Source organism: Pinus tabuliformis, chromosome 5_1 (assembly GCF_031772625.1).
Source record: "Pinus tabuliformis cultivar Carrire ecotype Pingquan chromosome 5_1, CPIR1, whole genome shotgun sequence".
NCBI lineage: Eukaryota > Viridiplantae > Streptophyta > Pinopsida > Pinales > Pinaceae > Pinus > Pinus tabuliformis.
The window spans coordinates 663,138,468-663,156,610 of NC_142305.1; the positions used below are offsets into that span (position 1 = coordinate 663,138,468).

An 18,143-nucleotide genomic window follows, 5' to 3' on the forward strand; every position below is an offset into this window, starting at 1 on the left:
ATTTGATTATACCCGAAAAATCCATCCATGAATGAAAAGATTTCACATCCGGCGCATTCATCAATTATCTGGTCGATGAAGGGTGTAGGGTAGTTGTCCTTCGGACAAGCTTGGTTTACATCCCTATAATCGACACACACTCTGATTGTCCCTTGTTTCTTCATAACAGGGACAATATTCGATACCCAATCGGTTAGAGGAACCGGGTAGATGAAACCAGCATGGAGGAGCTTTTTAACTTCTGCTTTAATGGCAGCGGCTTTCTTGGGGTGCACCTACTGAAGCCGTTGTCTTACTGGTTTGACGTCAGGATACATCTTAATTTCATGTTCAACGATACTCGAGTCAATGCCTGGCATTTCATCATATGACCAAGCAAAGACATCTCTGAACTCGCGAAAAAGAGCGTTATATATTTCCAGTTCTGAAGGGGAACAACCTTTGCCGACATAAATATTCTCTACAACATTTGTTTTAGTCGAGATATTTATGGCTATAGTCTCTTCAATATTGGATAAGTTTCGCTCGGAATCCACCGTATTTACAGTGTTTGATAGGAATTCAAAAACTGAAGGGTGATAAAGGTCATGTTGAGTATCTTCTTCATAATCCGGAAGAAGGGAACGATGGTGGCAATCATTCCATGGTGCCCCCTCAATCAACATTGATTGTAGAATTCCTTCGTCAGTCCCATGTACTTTCGACCAAGGATCTAATGGGGTACCATATTCTCTAGACCTATCTACCCAAACGCTTGATGAGCGTTGATTTGGGTTCACCTCCCATGCCCGAAACATTGATTGCTACAATATTTCTATGGGGCTTGGGGGTAAAACCATTGCATGATCCATGTCGATATCGTCTTCTGAGATCTTCGTGGAAGATATCATGTTGCAGGCTCCTACCAATGCTACTTCTCCTATATAGATTGGAGGTGGAAGTGCGAAAGTTCCCATTAATGTGGGGTCTTTCAGTAGGCCTACTCCGATGTCTTGAAGCGAATGGTTGCTTCCATGGATCATGGGAATGCTTCCTGTAACTTGTGAACCATTAGGGAGGAAGTCTTGTTGGTCGACGATCGTAATCCCTCCTTGAAAAGGGAATGCGATCTTCCTAAAATAAGTCGACACTACAGCTGCCATGGCATATATCCACGGTCTTCCCAGTAGGATGTTGTAGTCAAGATTCCCATCGATGACTTCAACATCTATTTCTACTGTTTTTCCCCCCAGTTCAACCTCCAAGTTATTAAGGATACCACATGGGGTATAGGTCCTTCCGTCGAATGCTTTCAATGTCGTCGAAGATCGCGACAAGGTCGGAGACCCTAAAGTTTTCCAGCAACTCATCGACATAATACATGTAGATGCCCCCTCATCAATGATTGTTCGGTGAACAGTTTTGTTGAGGGCTTTCACTTGAATAAGGAAAGCTAGTTGAGCTGGTAACTGAGGATCGTATCCTTTGTGGTCGAAGGATACAAGATTGGAATCCTTACGATCAACTCCACCAATAGCCGATAACAAAGCATGCCTTTGGGATGGACAATTTTGTAGTACTTCAAGAGTCGACATAGCGGATGGCGATTGGGCCAAATCTTCCACTATGTTATAATGCTGCGCCGCTCTAGCGCGAGGATTAAATGTCGACTTGTGTACTACTCCCTTTGGCGGTTTTATTGTTAATTCAGGAATGATGGGCGGTACAACTTCTGTCGAAGTTGTTGTCGAACTACTTGGTTGATCTTTATCCTTGTCGTTCGACAGGTGCGGATTCCCGTAATCTTTGTTCCTTGTCGAAATCAAAGCATCATTTTGCTGTTTTGAAACCGAAAGCATAAGCACTTGCGACGGGGAAGCATTTCCACTATCAACCAGATTTTGACCTGGATTTGGGAATGGATCAGTTAACACAGCTGAGGTTTGCGAACTTTTGAAGAACCTTCTAAGCTCAGCTTTGTATGGACAATCGGCTGTCCAATGATCCTCGTCACATATCATGCATGGACTTTTTGGTTTCCCTTTCCTAGGAGGGTTTGAAGAAGTTTTTTCAGGGGATGACTCACCCTGTTTCTTCTTCTTCCCTTTGTTTTGCTTCTTCTTGCTTCCTGGTTGATTGGTTTCTTTGCCTTTATCTGCTGATACGGCATTTACTTCCGAAGCAAGAATTTCTTCTTTTGCATTTTGATCCGAAGTCTTACTGGCTTTCTTAGACGAAGCCTTTGTCGATTTCGCGTTTGCCGTGCCAATCACACCATCGCCGGCATGAGAGTCACTATTTGATTTAGGAGGAGGAGGAATTGAGAATTCTGGTCTAGGGGCGTCAGGTATTTTGTCGTAGAGCGTGCCAGACTGAGTATAGACTAAGTCTAGATATTGTGCACGAGCAATAACTTGCTCCTCTGTTACGACTCCCCCCTTGGCCACATCTTCTGTTATAGCAGGAAGTAACGACTTTATAAACCATTCAGCTAACAGCTGATCGGGAACGTACGTTTTCACCATCCTACGACGACGACGCCACTCATGTATATGATTAGATATGTGAGTGGCCATTGTCTGTTTGAAGTTGGTTAAGATTTCTATTCCCGTTTCATACCTTATCGGTAATTGAAAATGGGTTAAGAAAGTCGTGGCTAGGGAGCTGAAATTGTCGAACGAGGCTCTAGGTAATTCAATATACCATTTTGCCGCTGGACCCATTAACGTCCTCTGGAAAAGGCGAAGCCTTATCGAATCATCATTTAGGGTGTTTGATGAACACCACAGATGAAAAGTCATCACGCTATTCGATGGATCTTCACCTGGATTTCCATTAAATTTAGGAATGTCCGAGCGAAGTTTGTGAGGAATCGCTGGCCACCAAGGGGCGTAAGCAATTGGATCGTTTGTTAACTGGTGTAAATCGGGTAAATCTAAAGTTGCCACGAATGGTAACTGTTGATTCAGGTTAGGTGAAGCACACCCAGGGTACGATGGAATTGCCTGAGCGGTTGGCCTTTGCATACCAGCATAATGCAACTGATGTTGGTATGACTGATACGGTTGGTGGACTTGACCACTATAAAGCGGTTGGTTTTGACCGTTTTGAATATACAGTTGTCCACTGTTCGCAAAGATCTGCTGCTCAGAACCTTGGTACACTTGCTGGAATTGTGGTTGTTGGTATTGCACCAGCCATGGTTGTGAAGCCATGTTCTGTTGTGCTATACTAACGGTTGGACCAAGGTGTGGGGTGATTGTACCCATTTGGACCTGTGTCGCCCCACCAGTAGGCGATTGTGGTTGAGTCACAGGGTCAAGGGGCTGTTGCATTACAACCTGAGAAATCTGAGGTTGACATACAACAGGCAACGTTTGAACTTGTGACACTGTCACAATGGCCGGTGTGGTCGGGATGTTCGACATAGGTACACACTGTTGCATAGAATATACAACCCTTGGTTGTTGAGGTAGCATAGGTACCCAACCACTTGATGTAACTCCAGTATAACCTGAATACTGTTGTGAACTCCCATATGGATACCCTCCCGGAGGGGGTAATGGAAAGGCATACTGCCCCCCATACGGTAGCAATCCGGAACTCAAGGGGATTGTTTGTCCTTGGGGACTGGATTGCCCAAATTGACCTCCAAATGGATCAATCTGGCGAGTTTCAACATAAGAGTTGCCGGATATTATTCCGGATGAACAAACTGGAACGGACCATACTGTCGAAATAGTCCCTGGGTGGACTCCTTCTAGCAGTTGTGAGCTAGTCGGGACAGATGGTGTGCCGGCAAACATTGTCGGACTGACGGCAGGGAGCTCTGCTGTCGCCGTGTCGTTCGACACAGTCCTAGATGTTGATGGTTGTTCAGACATTTTGAGTCTATCCAAGAGATTACCTAGCGATTCTACAGGAACTTCCACTTGTGGTAGACTAACTTCTGATGTAGAAGGAAATACGGTGACCCCTACTCCAAAATGTGTTGGAGTACTTGCTTGCAGATCCTCTACAATTTCCTCTATCGCAATCAGACCAGGTGGAAGGGGAAGACCGTCAGGTCCATAAAATATTTCTGGTGTCGAAGAAGGGGTTGAATCGACAGTGACAGTTGTTTGAGGAGCAAGACTCTCTGAACTGGTTGCAGATGGAACTGGTTCAGTAACGCAAGTATTTGCTCTCAGACTAGGATTAGTGTTACTGTCCCTCTGTGGCTATTGAACTTCTTCTATAGAGGCAGGGTTTCTAGAAATGTTTGGAGTAACTTGAATCTCAGATCTCGTTGGAACACTTGTTCTAACTTTGATAGGAGATTTCGAACCGGTTAAACGAGTTCGCTTTGTCCGTACTGTTTTCGATTCCGGAGACAAAGACGGTTAACTCGTAAGCCTCCGTGAACGACGGGGTTTCAATTGACTTTCTTCCACGATTGCGGATTACTCAATCAACCAAAATATAAAAGGGGAAAGTGTGTTTCCGAATTAAATGAATTTTTTAGACACTTTTAGACACAACTTGCTTTTTCAATTTTAAAGAGTCGAGAAAAAGCTAAAGATGACTCTAGTCTCCTTTGATGTTTTAACGAGCCCGAAGTGACAAATGCTCGGATGGAATTTTTCCGTTATAGAGTCTGAAAAAGGCCAAAAGGAACTGCTATGGAGTTCTAGGCAAAGGGTGTGCCAAACTTTTCGCAAAACTGCAGAATACTTTTTAGGGTACGGGCGGTCGATCTTCCTGAATGCTGTGTTCAGTGCATTGCAATCAGTAGGGCGGCCGACATGGCTTCCTAAGGATAAAGGTTTTATGCCTATAGGGGTCTCCCAATATATACGCGACGGTACATGGGAGCACAATCCGTACTGGCACTATCGTCCCTCAGGAGGAATCACCCACCATCAACGAGATCGACAGTCACCAGGCTTTACGATGCCGGAACACGTCTCTAGCCTAGACCTATATGTTGTGCGTTATGTTGCGAAGCGTTGTTAAGTTCATTCAATTTATTTTAGGTTGATATTTTTAGAAGTTTGCCTTTCAAGGTTCACCACGAGATGTATGATACAATTCCTAAATGCAGTCTAAAGATGATAAGAAAGCTTTATATATTTTCAACTTTGAAAATCCTAGCTACTAAGGGAAAAGAAAGACACCATCTTTTCTCAAAGAGCAATCAGCACACTCTAATGCACTTTTCCTAAATCAAACATGCAAACTATCAAGATGCAAATGCACAATGCAGGTGTTTGTTTTCCGCTTTCTTAGTATTGATGCCTACAAAGAAAGCTTTTTGTACAACTTTGAATTTTCTTTTAAATGACAAATACAAACAAGTTTACTTTTTCGAAATCAGAGAGGGTAGAAGAGATTACAACACTTAATGATTTTCGAAATGAACACTTGTTTTAGCACTTAAAAGAGACAAACTCAAACCAATAAGCAAAAGCAAATGTATAATCAACTGTAAATAGCCAATGAACTCTCTCCTAATATCACAATGAACAGATCTGAATCAAAGGCTACAGGATGACTATTTCACTCATGCAAAGAAAAATTGCAAATGATGCCACAAACACATAAAAACACTCACAGTCGTTTTGTACAAAAGGAGGCGAAATCTAAGCAGAGAAAAGGAGTTATCAGACTGGTACCTATGCTGGTTACAGGCTGCAAAAATCAGAGATCAAAACAAGGCAAAACAGAGCAGAGAACCCCAACAGCACTAGGGCAAACTGGTTCAGTGCAACCTCAACACAGGGGTTTTGACATTCAGCGCAGGTAGCCTTCACGGGACCTGCGTTGAAATGCAGAATCCCTTCACTGGGTCTGCGCTGAAGGAGAAACTCTCGTTTCTCACTGGTTCTGGGTCATAGTTTGCTATTTAATCTACTGTTTCAGGCCAAATAAAAGCAACAAGCAAGGTATAATCAAAGGGATGCTTTGAGGGAGTACTAAGATCTATCACAAAGGATCATCAAATCATTTGTGAGTCCATTTTTCAGAGCATAGACAAGTCCAGTGATTGGATCAAAGCAGCAACTGTCTACTTTTCATCTGAGAATAGCAGATGCAGTTCGATTATTGCTGTCGAGTCTATGAAACAAACAATGATAGAAACACAAATAAAATGACTAAACAGATTTCCCCAGTGGAGTCACCAATTTTTTGTGGGGAAAAATGCCTATGCAGGACGATCCTATCCACCTAAGGTGTGACAGTGCCTTAGCAACAAACAGAGACAGCTATTCTAGTATTCTTCCTTTATGAATTAAGAATGAAGAGAGAGATGGATGGACTAACTGGTGTCTTCTGTTTGTCCCTCGATCCGGCTTCTCTTCTCTTGGAGAGTTCCCAGCTACTTGCCTTCTCGCTCGCCCAGCTTCAAGAGATTTTGCAAGATCACAAGAAGAGAACACTACACAAGACATGGATTCATATTCACAACTAGTTCAGGATTAGAAATAAACTACACATACCAATGCAATCATACATCAAGAATACATCAGTATATAGGAGAAACAAAGATAGATTTATTGATCAATAACAAGGTTCAGGAAGAGATACAACCCAGAGGGCTCCAATCCAGCATCTCCTTCCCAGCAAATGGAATTCCTATCTTCACCCCCTTCAAAGCATTAAGCACCCAATGATTCCAATCTCAAACCAACAGCAATTCTTTGCAATAACAAAATTCCAGCCTCTAGATCTCATGGAGGAGAGATCCATATATAGATGTTTGGAGAGAGGATGAGTAAGCTTGAGATCTGACTAGTGTCCTCTCCCTCTGTCAGTTCTTGATTCCACTTGGAGGTTCTTGCTTCCACTTGGAGATTTGGAACCTCTTACTCATCACCAGTCGAATTCCCTGAGGCAAGTGTCATTTTGGAAGCTTCCTCGGTTCTAACACCTTGAGAAATGAACTTGCCACATGTCCACTCTCACTCAGCGCAGGTAGCCAGTGTTGCCTTTGACATTCAGCGTAGGTAGCCAGTGTTGGCTTTGACATTCAGTGCAAACAGCTAGTGTAGCCACTAAAATGATCCTGAATTGACTTGTTTTTTAGCAGTTTCTGGTGGAGAACTTCTGTGAATTGCTGTGGTTTGTTAGCCTTGTTCCTCTAGGGGTAGGAACAACATGTTTAGGGACTTTGGATCCCTTAGATTATGGACATTTCATGCTCAATGTTGTAAGGCACAAAAATGTCTATAACACCCCTCAAAAGTCTCGATACTTTTGGATCTGGTTCCCTTTGTCCTTGTTGTGCATTTGGAGTTCCTTAACTGCTAGTGAATTCGAGTTGTTGGAGAATATTTTGTGATCTCAAGTTGAGTTAGGGAGTAAATGGTGTGGAAAAGTTCCCTATATTCCGTGTAGATGTCTCAATCAAGACACCGCATGGTAAATATCTCTAGAAATTCTTCTTTGACCTGTATATTAATCACATTAGCCCATAGAATATGACAAACACCTTTTAGTCTAACTAATAAGCATATTATGGAAAAATGTGAATTAATGTGAGAAAATGAGACTTTTAAGGGCTAGAGGATAACACAATGAAGTCCAAAAGATACCTAATCCACATGGAGAAAGTTTGATTTTACTTCTAACTACTCAAGATGAAAATCTTCTATTGCCACTAGACTTAAAATAGTTCTAATTGAAGTCATTTTAACAAGAGGAGAAAAAATTTCATCAAAGTCCATACCTTTGTTTTGTGCAAACCCCTTCATCACAAGTTTAGGTTTATAATTTTGTTTAGCTCCATCTTCTTCTTTCAACCTATAAGCCAATTTATTTTGTAATGTTGTTTTACCTGCAGGAAACTTGACTAAGTCCCAAGTCTAGTTATACATTAAGGATTTGGTCTCTTCTTCCATGTCTTTCTCCCACTTATTCCTAGTTTCTACTTACATTTCTTCTTCATTTCTCTTGGTTCACCAGAACAAATATACAATACATAATATAATGAAGGAGAGTATCATTCACGTTGTCTACTTATCTTTGTAGATCTTCAAACATCACTTTCACGTGTTTGAGGTGCATGTTGCTATTTTTCTTATTGTTGTTGTTGTGGCTACTGGTCATTATGGTTTTTAGACACGTTTACCTTCATTGTGATTTCATCGAGCATTGCGTATTCTTTGTTTCCTTTTTCTTATTTCTTTCCCATCATTTGTTCCTTATATAGGACCTTTTCCTAGAATATTACATCTCTTCTCCTAATGATTTCTTTTTACTTTCATAATCATCTAAGCCGTAACAAAAATCATTTACACCATATCCAATAAAGGTACATTTCTTTGATTTTTCATCAAGATTTGTTCTATTTTCTTTATTGATGTGGAAAAAAGCTTGATAATCGAAAGTCTGTAAAAATGAGTAGTTTACCTTTTTACCTATCCATGCCCCCGCTAGAATACAACCATCCAAGGAACTTGAAGGCCATTTATTTATTATATAGACAAAAATATCTATAAAATATGCCGAAAATTATAAGGGAAATCCTGCATGCAAATGCACCATGCACACTCCATGATTTTCTTGTTCATCCTTTTTGACACATCATTTTCATGTGGTGTTCCTAGGAATGTCTCCTCCCTGCGAATTCCATGTTGTGAATAGTAGTTATCAAACACTTTTTTGTAGTATTCACCCCCATTTTCTAATATGAGTCACATCAACTTCTTTTGTGTCTCATTCTCAACCATTTTTTTCATTTCTTGAAACTATCAAATACATCATATTTATTTCAAACATAATAAATCCATGTTTTCCTAGTTACATCACCAATAAAAGTAATATAATAGTGAGAGATAGCAAGAGATGATACTTGAGAAGGTCCCCATACATCTGTATGCAGAAGCTCTAATTTTTCACCCTTCCATCCCTTCCCAACTCTGATAAAACTGACTCTCTTTTGATTTCCTTAAGCACAATTTTCACAGAAATCCAAATTAACATGGTTCAAACCTAGCAACAAATTTCTTGAGTGAAGAATCTGCATCCATTTCTCACTCATCTGCCTGAGCCTATGGTTCTAGAGTGTTAAATATTCTCATGTGGAGGTTAAATAATTAACATAAATAGAAATACTATTGCATAAATTCAATATGCCAACCTTTTCTTCTTTCTCTATTATCAAGGCTCCTTTAGTGACCTTCCAGGTTTTGTCTATAAAAGTAGTTACACAACCTTCACCTCCCAACTACCCTATTGAAATTAGATTTTTCTTCAAATATGAAACATCCCTTACCTCCTTCAATATCTATTGGTTACCATTTTGTTCCTTTATAAAATCCTTACCTATTCCAACAATTTTATAGGGTTTATCATCACCCAGATGAACTTGTCCAAAATCTCCTTGAACATAGATATGAAAATGTTTCCTATCAAGTCTGGCATGGAATGAGGATGTTGGATATAACACTCAGGTGTCATTAATATTCTCTAATTAATGAATCAAATAATATTGCAACACATCACCTATCACATCCGCTTCATGATTCTTCTCTTGTTTTCCATCTCCTTCTTTTCCCTTTCGAGATTTATACTATTTCGTCAGACATCCTTTCTTCCCACATTTCCATCACACTATCCCTGATATGGATTTGGATGTGCCTTTTCTTGACTTACTACAATTTACTCGACTCCTTCCTCTTTCCATTTTTCTTCCCCTAGTCTCTGCAATTAAAGCATTACATGATGTTTCACCAGATATTTTTCATCACATTTCCTCGCTAAGGATGGCACCAACAACATAATGAAACTTTAAAGTACTAGATCCAAAGACAAAGTTATGAATAACCATAACCAAGTCATTCCAACTTTCTAGAAATAAGCATCAAAATAAGAAAATCCTAACTTCATCGTCAAAATTTACCCCTACAGAACTTAACTAATTGGTAACCATGTTCAATTCATTTAAATTATCTACAATAGATCCATGTTATGACAGCATCATATCAAATAGAAGCTTCATAAGAAATACCTTATTTGAGGGTGAGGGTTTTTCATATAGTTTGTCCAATGATGTCATTAAGCATTTTGTTGTTGTTTCATTTGAAATTTTGAATGCCACCAATGCTGCCAGACACAGTTGTATTGTTCCTAGTGCCTTTCTGTCAAGAATCTCCCATTCTGTGCTTGTCATACTCGTCATCTTATTTGATTTTTAACTCAATAGCAGGTACATATATCTCTAATACAAATACTATACCATCTGCATATTCTATACCTGGTAGTTTTGGCCATTAAATTTTTTGACCCTAAACCTACCATCTTCTACCATTTCTCCCACTCCAACTAGGAACCATTTTGTCGAGTTAGTTTATCAACCAAATAAACCTTCGATCTGATACCAGTTGTTAGAAATTAATTAACGGAGTAATGAAATACATAAAATATTGTGGAAACAAAAATACAGAAAGAAATAAAACAAGAGAGACACAGATATATGTGGTTCACCCAATTTGGACTATGTCCATGGAGAAATAGCTAGTCATTCCTTTTTTATTATGTAGCAAAATGAAGAGATACAACTTACAACAGATTCACTATAATTTCCTCTTCACTCTCACACATTATTCTCTCACTTTATGCCTTATAATAATCATCCAATACTACAATACAATTTCCTCATATAAACCAAGTGTTGCCTTCTAGGACAAAAATACTAAATTAACGTAACTCCTACCGTCAAATCATATTCCTAATAGACAACCCAAATTTACTACAATATTACGATATTTTATAAGACAAGTTTTCATTTATTTTTAGCTTCAAGGGCACCCACAACTAACCCCTTCCATCTCCCCTCCTAGACCCCCTTGATGACGATCAAACGGTTGACATTATGACCCCATTATGAACAAGGATCCAACGTGGCTGAAACAAAAAACCTCTGAACAATCAAGAAGATAATCAGGCTCCAGAACGAACATCTATAACTACCCCTCCCATACTTAAATAATTTCATGGGTATTCCAGGGTAAAAATGATACAAAGAGTTAATATGACATGACCTAACATCCTAGCTTCACTTAAGGAACTGGGGCCTACACTTGACCACTGAATGACATCTTAGAACATTCCGTAGGTCTATAGGACACTTATGGACCAAAAGAACACCCAAGGTGATCAAATAATGAGTTGGGACTCGTTTTCACACATCCTATGCCGCAACTGCATGAATGAAAATGCCTCCATGCAGTTGAAAACCTCTGACTACACGCACAAGCCTACCTAGGTGCAGTTGTCACCCAAATTGTCTATTTCAGAGGGTGGGGTCTTCAGATTTGATCCTAAATTCCATTTCAACCTCCAAACCACAACCCATAAATTCCTGAGTCTTCTTAGAATCGTTAATGACATGAAAACAAGGCTAAACATACAAAATTAAAGGTACAACGTGACCTAGACTACCTAGAACATGGAAGACATTTCATCAAACACATGGAAAACATGTAAATTATAGGACATGAATGAATATTTAATCATAAGAGTCTGAGATTCATATGAGAATCACAAAGAAGACCCTATTCCCTCTCCCCATAGTTGTGACAACACCTATTAGTCCATACATTCATCAACTGATCAATCGATAAAAAAATCATGACAAGATGCATAGAAGATATACATTATATGAACAAATTATAATAATAAAATAACCAACATATAAACCATGACAACCCATCCATAATATCACCAATATATTACCAACAAATATACATGAATCCCAATAAAATAGTAACTCTTATTAACATATGAAGACACCAACAAAGTAAGGGACTTCCATGTACCACCTCACCATAGATTGGGTTGAACCAAACGTATTTTTCATCCAATCACCCCGGTGCCATATTTGAAGGATGAATGTAGGATCTCATGGAATAAACAGATCAAACTAAACTAGGGCTTCGAGGGGCCAAACCACCTCAACCCTCAACCAGTTATTCCACCTCACACTCACACATCAATAACACTAACTAGATCAGTCTCTACCTAAGTTGGATATGGCCCCAAGAACTAGTAACTCAATTGACAAAACTCTAGGGATCTAGAACATTTGTCCAACCCAACTCTATGAACTACTAACTCAACCTACCAAGGGCACTAGAGAATTTGTCCAAAACTAGGCTAAAGGACTGCTAACTCAACGCAAGTTGTTCTAGAGCTTCTAGAGCATTTATTCAAACCCACAACCACAAGGAATTATGAGCACCAATAAAAACAAATCGAGTCGAGAAATCCACAACACCATGGTTATCCAGGAAATGACAAGGGAATGCTAAAACCACTATCAATCTAGACAATCCTCCATGCTAATGACAACATATAACCAGAAAACCACATGCATATACCATGCATCCATAAACGAGCAAGGAAACCACCTATACCCTTGTGATTTCTTGCTTTCCTTTTCCATCTTTCTCCGAGTACAATGTATGTCAAAGTGCTCAAAGAATATTCTAAGTCTTCAAGAGTATGAGAGAATGAGAAAATGAATGAGAGAGCCAAATATTTAAGTGAAAAATGATATGAACTGATCCTTGAAATCTTTTTTATCATTGAGGTCTCTATTTTCCTCATGTTTCTTCATTTTTCCTTTAATTTTACTCTCATGAAAATTTGTGACCTTTCATCTCCTTTTTCTCCTATTTTCCTTTATTTCATCAATAGAATTCGAATTATTGTCACTTTTCCTTTTCCAATGCCCTTTCCAATTTCCATAGTCCTTAATTAATCACAAGTGATACCCATCACTATGTTTTGCCCAACATTCAACTTGGAATACATGTCACATGACCTTGTTGTTATTTTCTTTTATTTATGTAGAAAATCAACGAGGGGTTGTTACAGAATACTACTAACAATATTATATGATATTATATGAAGTCAAATCACTACCATCAAAATAATAATTATTCATAATTAAATTAAATAATCTAGAAGCCCTATTCCAAAATAGACGTGCCTATCCATGTAAATATATCAATGTCCATCTTATATAAAGTAATTTTATATCAACTTAATACATATAAATAGAAGCCAAAGGCGGTGGATCGAGTAGTTTAAAGGGGGGAGTTTTTCATCTTTGGGAAAGGTTCAATTCCCATGGGGACACCTTCATGTAGTGGTTAAATGTGTGGTTGCACCTAGAGAAATTATATTAAATAATTGACAAAATATTTACCCAAGCTATGAAAGTTAGACCCTAAAATTTCCCTTAAAATGACTTTGCAGCCCATGAACACAATTTCTAATCATTTTAGATAGTCTTTATAATTTTTTGGAATGCTTAAGGTGAATTTTTAGGCTAATCACAATTGGAGAATCAAATATTTAGAAAAAAACATGCTGAAAGAACACATTTATGAGATTTAGCCCTTAAAAATTTCCTTGGAATGATATCTTAACCCATACACACATAAGGGGATCATAGTCCACTACCATGTTTTTCTATTTAAACTATCCATAAAGCTTTGAATTGATAGTGAATGGGTGTAGTGTTAAGGCACTCCTTGTGTAAATATCACTAGTTCAAATCCTCTCTTGTGTTAGATGACAAGAGAAAATACATATCTAGAGAAAATAATTCATATTTATCTTTATAAGAAAATAAATAACATGTATGTGTGCGTTAGTTATAAACAACATATATCAATATCCACCTGAAACTATATATATATATCAAACAAGAATTGTAAAATCGAAATGAAAATTCTACCCAAAAAACATGAAAAAGTAGTCTAAAAACAAAAAGTGTTGATGTTGGAATAACATGTTCTTTTCGTGTTAAATTTTCAACATGTTTTAAAAATGACAATAAAAGACAATAAAACTCATTTTTTTTATTGTACAAAAAAACACTGAAAACATAAATGTTGATGCTAGAATAATGTTTTTGTTTTCAAGGTAAATTTTCAATATTTTTTAAAAATGGAATAAAACAAGAAGAGACAATTTCTTTTTGTGCAAAAACACCCTGAAAACAACAAGTTTTGATGCTAGAATAACATTTATTTTTCTCTGGGGAAAATTTTCAACATTTTTTAGCAATGGAAAAAAGGATAAAATATTACAACCCTGAAAAAAGTTAAAATTCCAACAATTTTAAGGCATTGAATTAAAGATAAAATATCACGTCTTTGAAAATCCTAAAAAGTCCAACAATTTTCAAAGAAAAAAAAACCTTAAAATTTTTACAACCATGGAATTAAAATTGAAGATCCATACTACAAAAAAATAAAAATTCAACATATTTCAACCACGAAATTATTGAAAAATTATATGACTAAAAGACCTTAAAAATAAACGCCTGAATAAAAGAGTCATTATACCAAGAGTAATTTCTTTTTTAAGTTTTAAAAATATAGCTATTTTAAAGTCTTAGTCTAAGACAACATGGTACACTCCAACAAAAAATTAAAACAAACCATCAAATTGATACGCAATGTAGGAAAACTTGCCCCACTACAATGAAAACTTAAAAAGAAATATAAAATTGACACATTGAGGCGGCAGACTTTATCCATTATAACAAAAACTTTAAAATCAACTATCAAATTGACACATAATTGGGTCAACTTTCTACTTGAGGATCAACATGGACCTTGCCAAAAGTAAATAAATTAAAATATATATATATATATATATATATATATATATATATATATATATATATATATATATATATATATATATATATATATATATATATATATATATATAATTGAAAAATACAAAATAAAACAAAACAAAAATATAGACAACCTAAAAATTTAAAACTAAAAGAATGCCCAAAAACTACAACATTTAAAAATATAATAACAAGCAATTAAAAAAATATTAAAACATAAAATTTTACGCCAAAAGGAAAAAAATTAAAATATATTAAAAAAAACTCAAACAAAAAAATGTGAAAAAAAATATGGTATTAGACATTTTTTTTTAAACATTAAAGAAAATAAGAAATATATCAAGGTAAATGGAAAAACAAAAATACAAATTAAAACATAATTTAAGAAAAACAAAATGACAGAAAAAAAAGGCAAAAAAAAAGAAGAAAAAAAAAGGTTTGTCTTTGACCATATACGATTCTTATGCATAGTTTCACATTAGGAATTCAATTTTTATTATTTTTTATTAATATTTAAATTTATTTATTTGTAATGTGATTGGTTGAGTTCTTATTATGAGTTGTTAACCTCCATTTCTATTAGTTATTATTTTTTCTTTTAGTTGTATTTCATTTTTATTTATCTTTTTTATTTATCTTTTTTTTTTTTCTATTATTTCTAGTTTCATGAATTATATTTTTTTCACAATATTTTCAATTTAAAATGACCTATTATTATATTAAAAACATATTTTGATATATTTAATTATAAACAATTATATATATTAATAAAAATAAAACATACCCACATAGATATACATATATGTATGTTAATATAAACAATATTAGTTAATCATATTTCTTAACTTTTGGTGATGACCTTGAACAATATAATATTTTATTAGTTGTTTTATTTTTGTTATAAATTTTTTGTTTTTGTTATTTTTTTGTTTAACTATGCTATATTTAAACTGAGTGGAGGTACTAGTTACTATGTAGCACTTGTTTTTTTTGTTAAACAATAAGAAATATTTAAAACATTAAAATGGAATTAAAAGTAAATAGATAGATAAAGGATTAAAATAATTAACAATACAAATTAAAAAAAACAAATCATTAAAATTAAAAAATTAAAAAAACAAGAAAAAAAATCAAAACAATTAGGAAAATTAAAATAAAAAATCAATAAATTTTTTAAATTAGTAAGTAAAAAAATAAAAATAAAAACACGCTAATAAACATTATTAAAAATAGATTAAAAAATTAGAAAAAATATATTAAAAAAAATAAAATAAAAATAAAAACATTTGAAAAAACAAAATACAATGAAATACAAATGCCCCATTGAGGGACTTCTAGTCAGGGTGGGGGCGTCGGTTATGTTCAAACCCCCCCTTGGCCACCATCCCTCAGGCCATTTGGGTGGCCTATTTGATTCCCAGAATTAACCAAGCTTGTTAAGGGGGCCCGAGAAGTTGCTGGCTAGGACAGGGGGCCAACCAGCCCACCCTAGCGAGCGGTCACTTGGGACCCCTCGGCAGGCCTGGATGATTCCCAGAATTGGACAAGCCCACCGAGGAGGCATGAGGGGTCGTAAGCCAAGGCAGAAGGGACCACACTGATCTGCCAACCCCGCCGAGAGGGCTTACCGTGACTTGTGTGGGGCCCATATATATTTTATTTTAATTTTGCTTATTTATTTTTTTAATTATGCCGTAACGCGTTTCCTTCTGAAATCTACTCCCCTCTCTGCACACCTATCATCTTATGCACCAAAAGATTATATGTTAGATGATTGCAGAAGGTTCAGTCGTTCGATCAAGGTGGTTACCAATTTGTTGTAGAAACGGTTTGCAGAAACTCGATGTTCTTTCATTCTTCTCGGGTGGGTTTGGGATGAACAGATAGTTGTGATGCCTCACTCCAAATCTAAGACCCATATTAGCATGCTCCCATTCTTGTCTAGCCTAAACCCTACTTTCTCACTCGTTTATGGGGCGGTCTGTCCCAGGTTAGTATTGGTTCTGTTTGTTTTCGGTTCTGGTCCTGGATTTGGTCCTATGTTAGTGGTTTCTTACCATCTCTTGTTCTGTCAAGTTTTCTTAAACTTCAGTATGAGAAGATGGCTTCAGCAGATGTTGAGTTCTGATGCTTCGTTGGAGGTATTTCATGGTCTACTGATGACAGAAGCCTGCAAAAGGCTTTCAGCCCCTATGGCGAAGTCATGGAATCCAAGGAAAAGCCATTATTTGTGTATTAATCTCTCAAATTCTCATGGTCATGTCCATTTTGTCATAATTAGGGTTTATTATTTTTGGGGTTTTGAATTTGATAGGTTTTATTAGGGCTTCATTTTGGGGTTTTGAATTTTCACAAATTTAATCATTTTCTAAAGGTTTCTCAAAACTAGGGTTTGCTTCGAGGTTTTGGGTTTGATGAATAAAGTTATTTTCTGAGGATTTGTCTCTAGAGTTGTTTTCTGTAGATTATAAGTGATCAGGGAATTGGTAGATCCCATGGATTTGGCTTCGTGACCTTCAATGATGAGCAATTGGTGAGGGATGCCATCGACGTAATGAATAGCAAGTTGCTTGATGGGAGGAGCATCACCGTTAATCTAGCCCAGTCCAGAGGAAACGAGGGCAGTGGTGGAGGCAGTGGCTCTTGTGGCTACTGTGGGGGCGGTGGTGGTGGGGGTAACAGTGGATGCTGTGATTGTGGTGAACGTGGTTATGGTGGTAGTGGCAGCTATAGTGGTGGTAGTGGTGGTGGTTATGGCGGCGGCGGTGGTGGCTATGGTGGTGGTGGCGGTTCTCGCTATGGTGGTGGTGGTTCCGATGGTGATCGATGTAGGAGATAGGAAATATGATGTTGCGCTCAGGTTTTTTTATCTGCAAGTGGTCTTATGTTTTGGTTCTTTAATAATCCTATTGGTGGTAGAGATATATGCTGGTAACTGTCCCTGGGCTTGGTATTTCAATGTTCAGTAAACTCTGTTTGGTTTTTGATCTGGATCTCTGTTGCTCTCGATGAGCTGTATCAAAGTGGAAAATCTGGTTCTAATATGTCTGTAATTGCAATCTGAATATGCACTATACGGTTTTACTATCTCATGGTGGTTTTTCCTAGGTTGCAAAATTATAGTGTTTTTAAAAATGACCTAAATATGCAGTTTCATGAAATAGTTTTGGTTTCTGATGTCACATATAAACGCTTTATTTTTGGTTCAAGTATTCTTTAATGGTCCTCTGGATGGGGTGTTTTGATGGTAGGTCTCTATAGCATAGGGTTTGTTCTATAACTCCAATTCTTGTCGTAAATTTTGTGTAATGGGTTTCTGCACACTGTTTCAATATAGATACTTATGTAACATTGGGCTTGTTCTACTATTGGCTGAGAACTAATAAGTGGCTTCACACAGAATCAGCATGCCAATGCTCTCTATAACCTATAGGCCAGTTCGTTTCCAAACGGTAGATAGATCAGATGGGTTTGTGCATACTATTTCAATATCGATACTTCTGTAACTTTTGGTTGGTTCTGC

General features: G+C 36.9%; 1 pseudogene; it reads left to right on the forward strand.

Moving 5' to 3' along the window:
• The first annotated feature begins 16,721 nt into the window (after nucleotides 1–16,721).
• LOC149166733 (glycine-rich RNA-binding protein GRP1A-like) lies at nucleotides 16,722–17,459 on the forward strand (annotated as a pseudogene).
• Nucleotides 17,460–18,143: the final 684 nt, after the last annotated feature.